General features: G+C 39.3%; 1 non-coding gene across 1 annotated transcript; it reads left to right on the top strand.

The window, feature by feature from the left end:
- The first annotated feature begins 2,609 nt into the window (after window positions 1-2,609).
- On the top strand, window positions 2,610-2,714 carry LOC136172730 (U6 spliceosomal RNA). The gene has a single exon (XR_010664080.1). It is a non-coding gene; the product is annotated as a U6 spliceosomal RNA (small nuclear RNA).
- Window positions 2,715-9,304: the final 6,590 nt, after the last annotated feature.

The following is a 9,304-nucleotide window of genomic DNA, read 5'->3' on the forward strand; positions in this document are numbered from 1 at the left end:
GGGACCAGATGCCATGATCTTAGTTTCTTGAATGTTGAGTTTTAAGCCAACTTTTTCACTCTCACATTTTATATTAATGTAAAACTGCTTAAGGAAGAAAGTTCTTCAAATTCTTTAAGCAATATACAAATATTTTGAACTATTGCCTTAGAGACCATCTGGTTTAACTCTCTTTACTTTGCAGATGAAAAGTTTGCCCATCAGAGTGAAAATAATTCTCATGGTCACCAAGTGACAAATGGGACCTGACCCTGGTCTCCTGTCTTTTGGTCCCGGCAACCAAATCTAACCCAAGCAACCTGCCTGGTAAGGGTGAGTCCTCTGTGGTCCTCAGCAGGAACACCTGTGTGGTAAGGAGCAAAAGGAATCAGCCAGGATGCTGGTGTTGTACACGCCACCAACCCCTCAGGGATGAAAATAAAATTGAAGCGACAAAAATACTGTCTGCCTGCATCCTCATGGGATGCGTATAACATTTTGATGCTCTCGTAAAACCATCCTCCATTGTCTTTTGCATCTTTTTACCTCTAATTTCTAGGAATCTCTTGCTTTTAGTTTACTTATGAGACATCTCTCCTGAGAGCCAGCCTCATCCCTGGTATGATGCCAGCAAATGCTGGCCTGGCACCAGTGCGTGAGGGAGGGAGCTGCAGGGTAGACAAGGGTTGGCACCTTCTAAGCTTGGCTTTTTAGCTCTGCCCTTCCTCTTTCCTCACCCGAGACTTGCCTTCAGGCTTTGCTCAAATTCATTCAGCTACAGATAGGGTCACCATGTAATTTGTTTTCCAAGCTAGCACACATTTAAAAGAAGGATCAATATACTGATAATTATGCTAGAAAAACAGGTAGAAACCAGGATCATCCTAGGATATACGGTTACCTTAGCTATAGGTATTCTAGGGAGGCAGGAAGGAAGAAGAAAACTGCTAAAAATGTTGGAAGAGGTGTGGGGAGTTTTAGAGCAGTAGGTCAGTGAGGGCAATCTGGCCTGGAATTGGTAATAAGACCCAAATGAAGGGGAAAATGTCCAGAGAGTCAATGTTGTGTCGATTTTGTTTAACATTCTGGGGAAATTCAACAGTACTCATGGTCAGAATCAACAACTACACATTGGACCTAATTTGGGGAGTCGAGAAAACCCAGAATCCTCCCTCTCTCTGTCTTACTGATGACTTCTGCAATACCTGCATGAGGGTGTGCATGCTAAGATGCTTCAGTCAGGTCTGACCCTCTGCTACCCTATGAACAGTAGCCTGCCAGGCTCCTTCATCCATGGGATTCTCCAGGCAAGAATACTGGAGTGGGTTGCCATCTCCTTCTCCAGGGGATCTTCCCAACCCAGGGCTCGAATCCACGTCTCTTGTGTCTCCTGCGTTGGCAAGTGGGTTCTTTACCACTGAGCCACCTGGGAAGCCTCTCTGCAGTACCTGATATTCCCCAAATTAAATTTATTGCTTAGGCTTTCTGGAAACCAGTGCATTTTATTTAAGTTCTATCATTTGGAGGGATATCATAAATGAATCCCTCTTTGCCTTACAGAGAAGAATCATGAGAACATGGGTCACAGGACAGGTCAGTTTTGCTTTGTTTTTGCCTTTTAAGCTTTTATTTATTATCTCTTTCATGCATTAAATTCCAAATCAAGAATATTTAAAGAAATTTTATAGAGCAGCAAAAAAAGCTAAACAACCCACTGGGGAAGAAAAAAAATAAAACTAAGCAAAATATTTGAACAGAAACTTTACAAAAGAAGATATATAAATACTCAAATCACTACTCATCAGGGAAAGACAGGAACTTTTTGACATGGGGACTGGAAGTGACATAGTAAATATGAAAATAGAACTGAAGGCTCTGAACCAAGAAAGATAGGCGGTGAAGGCCACAGCCTCTAGGGCGGGCTACACAGCACAGACACACAGGCGACTCCGTTTCATCCTTCCTACAGCCCTGTAGGTGGGCACAGACTTTTCTGCTTTACCCAAGATATAGCACCCAGATGACCTGTTATTCCTCTGAAATTTTTTGAAAGGATCATTACAGGTGGTAGATTGTGCCAGGAATCAAATGAATAACCCCATGTATTCATGCAGTTCTCCATGTTGACATGCTTTGATATGAGTCAGTTCATCTAGACTTGATAAGAGCTTCATGAAATGGACTGGCCAGGTATCATTATGATCCTGTTATGAAGAGCACAGCTGAGGCCAGTACTCCAGGTGTCCTAACTTTGGGTTTAGTGATTCGGTGCTTTTCACATAGAATACAGAATTTTAGGCAGTTTATGACAGATCAATCCTGATAAATTTCCTTGGCCTCATGTGGAGGATAAAAGGAGAGAAGCAAAAGGCAAAGAAGAAAAGGAAAAATAGACCTATTTGAATGCAGAGTTCCAAAGAATAGCAAGGAGAGATAAATCAATGCAAAGAAATAGAGGAAAACAATAGAATGGGAAAGACTAGAGATCTCTTCAAGAAAATTAGAGATACCAAGGGAACATTTCATGCAAAGATGGGCACAATTAAGGACAGAAATGATATGGACCTAACAGAAGCAGAAGATATTAAGAAGAGGTGGCAAGAGTGTTCGCTTAGGCAGCACATATACTAAAATTGATACTAAATTGATACACATATACTAAAATGATACAGAGAAGATTAGCATGGCCCCTGCACAAGGATGACACGCAAATTTGTGAAGTTTTCTGTATTTTTACACTTTCTAACACCATACACAAAAATAAACTCAAAATGGATTGAAGATCTAAATGTAAGACCAGAAACTATAAAACTCCTAGTCCTGACTCTCTGACATAAATCACAGCAGAATCCTCTACGACCCACCTCCCAGAATATTGGAAATAAAAGCAAAACTAAACATATGGGACCTAATGAAACTTAAAAGCTTTTGCACAACAAAGGAAACTATAAGCAAGGTGAAAAGACAGCCCTCAGATTAGGGGAAAATAATAGCAAACGAAGTAACAAAGGATTAATCTCAAAAATATACAAGCAGCTCCTGCAGCTCAATTCCAGAAAAATAAATGACCCAATCAAAAAATGGGCCAAAGAACTAAACAGACATTTCTCCAAAGAAGACATACAGATGGCTAACAAACACATGAAAAGATGCTCAACATCACTCATTATCAGAGAAATGCAAATCGAAACCACAATGAGGTACCATTACATGCCAGTCAGAATGGCTGCTATCCAAAAGTCTACAAGCAATAAATGCTGGAGAGGGTGTGGAGAAAAGGGAACCCTCTTACCCTGTTGGTGGGAATGCAAACTAGTACGGCCGCTATGGAGAACAGTGTGGAGATTTCTTAAAAAACTGGAAATAGAACTGCCATATGACCCAGCAATTCCACTCCTGGGCATACACACTGAGGAGTCCAGATCTGAAAGAGACACGTGCACCCCATTGTTCATCGCAGCACTGTTTATAATAGCCAGGACATGGAAGCAACCTAGATGCCCATCAGCAGACGAATGGATAAGGAAGCTGTGGTACATATACACAATGGAATATTACTCAGCCATTAAAAAGAATTCATTTGAATCAGTTCTAATGAGATGGATGAAACTGGAGCCCATTATACAGAGTGAAGTAAGCCAGAAAGATAAAGACCATTACAGTATACTAACACATATATATGGAATTTAGAAAGATGGTAATGATGGCCCTATATGCAAAACAGAAAAAGAGACCCAGATGTACAGAACAGACTTTTGGACTCTGTGGGAGAAGGTGAGGGTGGGATGTTTCAAGAGAACAACATCGAAACATGTATATTATCTAGGGTGAAACAGATCACCAGCCCAGGTTGGATGCATGAGACAAGTGCTCGGGGCTGGTGCACTGGGAAGACCCAGAGGGATCGGGTGGAGAGGAAGGTGGGAGGGGGGATTGGGATGGGGAATACATGTATCTCCATGGCTAATTCATGTCAATGTATGACAAAAACCACTACAATATTGTAAAGTAATTAGCCTCCAACTAATAAAAATAAATGAAAAAAAAAAAAGATGCTTGCTTCTTGGCAGAAAAGTTATGACCAACCTAGACAGCATATTAAAAAGCAGAGACATTACTTTGCCAACAAAGGTCCGTCTAGTCAAAGCTATGGTTTCTCCAATAGTCATATATGGATGTGAGAGTTGAACTATAGAGAAAACTGAGCACCGAACAATTGATGCTTTTGATCTGTGGTATTGGAGAAGACTCTTCAGAGTCCCTTGGACTGCAAGGAGATCCAACCAGTTAATCTTAAGGGAAATCAGTTCTGAATATTCATTGGAAGGACTGATGCTGAAGCTGAAACTCCAATACTTTGGCCACCTGATGCAAAGAATGATCTCATTTGAAAAGACTCTGATGCTGGGAAAGATTGAAGGCAAGAGGAGAAGGGGATGACAGAGGATGAGATGGTTGGATGGCATCACTGACTCAATGGACATGAGTTTGAGTGAACTCTGGGAGTTGGTGATGGACAGGGAAGCTTGGTGTGCTGCAGTCCATGGGGTTGCAAGGAGTCAGACACAACTGAGTGACTGAGCTGAACTGATTGGATCCATATTCATATTGAGAAAATATTCACTCACAATTAGATTCACATACAACCTTTACAAAGATCTCTAAAAACCCAATATCTGCCTATCTTTCCAACACTTCTTTTTTTTTTTTTTTTCCTGTTGTCTCATCCTACTGGAGCCTCCTTTCTGGGTCTAGACTATTCCAAATCCTTTGTCAGAGGTTGTTCCCTCTGCCTGGGCCTCTTTCTCCCCAGATCTTTGTATGACTGGTGCAATCTCATGCCTCAGGCCACCATTGATTTCCTTAGGCTCTCCTCTACCCTCTTATCTATAGTGGCCTCTCTGGACACTCTCTTTCATATGCCCCTGCTTATTTATTTTGATAACACAGTACACCCTGCAATTCTTTTGCTTATCTGTTAAGTACTGTTATCATATTTTGTCTATTAGAACATAAGTCCCGTTAGGCAAGGACAAGGTCTGACTTTTTACTGCTTTGTCTCCAAAGCTGGTACATGGGAAGTACTCAATAAATGTTGTTTTATGAATAAAATGAACAGGCAACTTTGGGATTCGTTGATCTCAGTATGTGCCAGCTAGTATTTCCAGTAATGGATGGTTATGTTCTAATTCCAATAATAGTTCTTTCAGGAAGTTACAGTCAGTCACTCACTCGCCTAACTAGTGGTACCTACTATGATGGAAAGAAACCATCATCTACTTGAAAGGCTCTTCTAATCTATCAATGCATACCTCAGTAAAGGGAATATCAAGATCTCACTGGGCAAACTTGTCCAGTCCAAATCTTTCAATCTACACATTGCGTGTGTGTGTGTATACACAAAGAGTCAGTCGTGTCTGACTCTTTGTGGCCCCATGGATTGTGGCCCGCAAGACTCCTCTGTCCATGGGATTTCCCAGGCAAGAATACTGGAGTGGGTCACCATTTCCTTCTCAGGGGATCTTCCCAACCCAGGGATTGAATCCATGTCTCCTCCATTGGCAGATGGATTCTTTACCACTAAGCAACCTAGGAAGCCCCTAAACTGCTTAATTTTTTAAAAAGTAAACCCCAAATGCTCTAATCCAATTATACTGGTGCAGTTATGAGGAAGCATAGTGTATAAGATTATTTAATTGGAAAGTACATCAAGCAAAAATCGTTCTCCAATCTGTTTTGACAAGATACTGAGCTTAGGGATTATTCAGTCCCAAGAAATTCCAGCGGCTCCAGCACATATTAATCTCAATGGTTTCACTGAACTCTGGCCGTCTCAGACCTTAGATACCACTGCCTGTTTTAAATTTTTTAAATTCCACTTTTACGTCTTTTGTGACGGTGATGCCGGTTCCTTTAAAGTGAGGATTCCCTCGGGTTCTGGCATAAGAAAGCCATCAGGGGGAAAGCAGGTACATACTGCATGGGGAGGAGGAGAAATCTCGGAAATATAGGATGTTAAAACATTTGAAGTTTGAGTTTTTTTTAAGGATCAAAACATTTTCAGACTTTCCCTAAAAGAACAGAGGCCGGAGAGCCTTTCCTGGTGGTCCAGGGGTTAAGAGTCCACCTTCCAACGCAGGGGATGTGGGTTCAAGCCTTGGTTGGGGAACGAAGATTCCAACCACAGAGCTTGAGCATAGCAACCAGAAGGCCACACGTGTCGCAACAAAGACCCAACACAGCCAAACTAAAAAAACAGAGGCCAAACCAAAGCTTATGTAAGTCTACATTCACATACTATTACTCTGTGAGATATATTTAAATAAGCTTAAAAATCAGAGTGGAAGACTGAAGGTGGAGACAGACTTCTTAAATCCATTTACTTCACACCATAAGAAACAAATTGGAAATTCCCAAATTGTGACTGTAATTTCGGCAGTCTTCTTCCTAGATTCTAACACAAGAGAAAGAATTTTTACACTCTAATGTTGGTGTAGATATGGAATAAATCCACCCTGGAACAGAGAGATACATTTTTAACCTTGGTGATGTAATGACAGGATATCATTCAGTAGATTCCATACTCTCTTTATTTTTTTAATTGCTGACATTCCAGTAATGATAGACTGGCCAATTTAAACCCGTACACCCACTGAGGAAAATTAGAAGAGCAGAACCAAATATCTTTAAGTGTCTGCTTGGAGGCATCTGAGAGGAATCGGGACAGCAAAGAATTCCCTGGCTAGAGGAGAGAGGCCAAGGAATGACCGAGCACATGGAGATGGTTTTCCCTGGGGACTTTTGCCGCGCTGAAGGGACTGGCTGAAAGGCTGAAGGTCACTTCTGACAGTCATATTGGACTAAGGGGCCCAGTCTAATGCTCACCAAGGGGACCTCTGGTGAATTCTAAGTTAATATCCCAAAGGGAACACTCTAGGAATAAGGGTGAGCTGGAGTCAGAAACGCCTTACAAGGAATGGAGCTCTGCTTCAGATGAGCTCATCTCTGAAAATGATTGAGGTAAAACCAGTTGGTGATATCCCTCTCTAGAGGAAAGTATCACCCCAGACCTAAAGTGTATTTCACAGACAATGTGGTAAATACAACATTGGGCACCTAATTATAAAAGAGAAAAGCCGTGGGCGGCAGGTTCGGTGGAGAGTGGACGCATGTATGTGTGTGGCTGACCCCCTCCGCTGTTCACCGAAAACTATCACAACACTGTCTATTAATGAGCTATACCCCAATACGGGATAAAAAGTTAAAAAAATAGCCTAATAAATGACGAGACAACATGAAACAAACAAAATCAGAAACAACAAACCAAAGAAACAGACCCACAGGAGCCTCAGATATGGGCATCATCAGCCTCATATAACAGTTCACCAAGTTCAGAGAGATTGATGAATAGGCCAGTGATTTTTGTCAAGAGCTGTAAACTCTAAGAAAGAACCAAGTGGAAATCTTAAAATGGAAAAAGTTAGCAACTGAAGTTAAGAACTCTATAGATGGATTGAACAAAGGCTTTGACACAGATGAAGACAAAATCAGTGAAATGGGAGATAGATCAGAGCAAATAATGCAGAATGAACTGTGAAGAGATAAATTAATGGACAATACACAGGCAGTGGTAAATAAAAGATATAATAAGAAGACACCACAAATTGAGAGAGAGAAAATGATGCAACGCTTGAAGAAAATAATGTGAAATTTTCAAAACTGATGACAGAAAATAAGCCATATATTAAATCTTACTGAGACAGATTATTTTTTAAAGAAAGAAAACCACACCTAGTTACATTATAGTAAGACTTGTAAAACAAGATAAAAATCTTAAACTGATCCTGATTATAATACAGGCACCACTCAAGGTACAACAATGAGACAGACAAGTGAGTGTAAGAGAATCAATATAAAGTTATGCAAAACAGAAGACAATGGGACGTTTATCTTTAAAGTGCTGCCATTTGTGACATGGATGAAGCTTGAGGGCATTGTACTGAGTGAAACAATACCGACAGGCAAAGGCAGATATCGCATGATCTCGATTATATATGGAATCAAAAATACAAAAATAAAATACCTAACACAGAAAAAGGGGTCAAATTTGTGGTTGGTTGAGTGGAGGGAGGAATTGGAGGATGGTGGACAAAAAGGATAAACTTTCACTTTTAAGATATGTAAGTATTAGGGATGCTATGTACAACTTAACTATAGTTAGCACTGCTGTATCATATATAGAAAGGTTGAGAGATGAAGTGCTAAGAGTTCTCATCACAGAGAGAAATTTCTTTCCTTTTACGTATCTATATTAGATGATGGATGTAACTAAACCTCTTGTAATCATTTCACAAAATATGTAAATCAGACCATCATGCCAAACACCTTAAACTGACACAGTGCTGTATGTCAATTTCTTCTCAATAAAACTTGGGGAAAAATTCAAAATAAAAACAAAGAAAGAAGAGAGAGAAAAAGAATGTAGACCGAATAAGAGTAACAATAAATTACTTAGTAAAAAACAAACCCCAATATAGCAGTAACTGTGTATAATGCAATGAGACAATTAATAGTCAAATATCTTTAAACTTTTATTTTAAAAAACTATGTTTATAAGAATCATCTATATAAATCCAGAAATGTTGTAAGGAAAAGGTGAATTAAGAAATATAATGTAAATATCAATGAAAAGAAAGTAAGTATAGCTTTATTAATATCAGATATAAATGGATATAGTATGGATAAATGGATATAGTTTAGTAAACTATATCCATAAAGGGAGACACAATAATAATAAAATGTACATTTCGTTAGATATAACAACCCTAAATTTGTATTCACTTTAAGACTATGACCTAAATATAAAGCAAAAATTGACAGAACTAAATAGGACTGGTCAAAAATATTATTTTACTGGAAGTTTTAAAAGCATACTTCATAACTGAAAGAACAAGCAGACAAAAATCAGTAAGAACACAAAAGCCTGCAGCAACTTGATTAAGAAATAATCTAATAAACAACACGGAGTATTCAACAACTGTAGGGTACATCCTCTCTTCAAGCCTATATGGAGGTGATCAATCATATACTGTCAAAAAGCAAGTCTCAAATTTTTAAGGACTGAAGTCATATAGCATATGTTCTCTGACAATATTGCAGCAACAAAAATACATTGTAAAACCTCCATATATGTGGAAATTTACAAATATGCCTCTAAATAATCCCTGTATCCAGAAAGAAATCACAGTAAAAATCAGAAAATATTTTGGACTGCAAGAAATGAATGAAAATGTCATGTATATTAAAGTAGGGGGAGATTTTTTTA

This window comes from Muntiacus reevesi, chromosome 7 (assembly GCF_963930625.1).
Source record: "Muntiacus reevesi chromosome 7, mMunRee1.1, whole genome shotgun sequence".
NCBI lineage: Eukaryota > Metazoa > Chordata > Mammalia > Artiodactyla > Cervidae > Muntiacus > Muntiacus reevesi.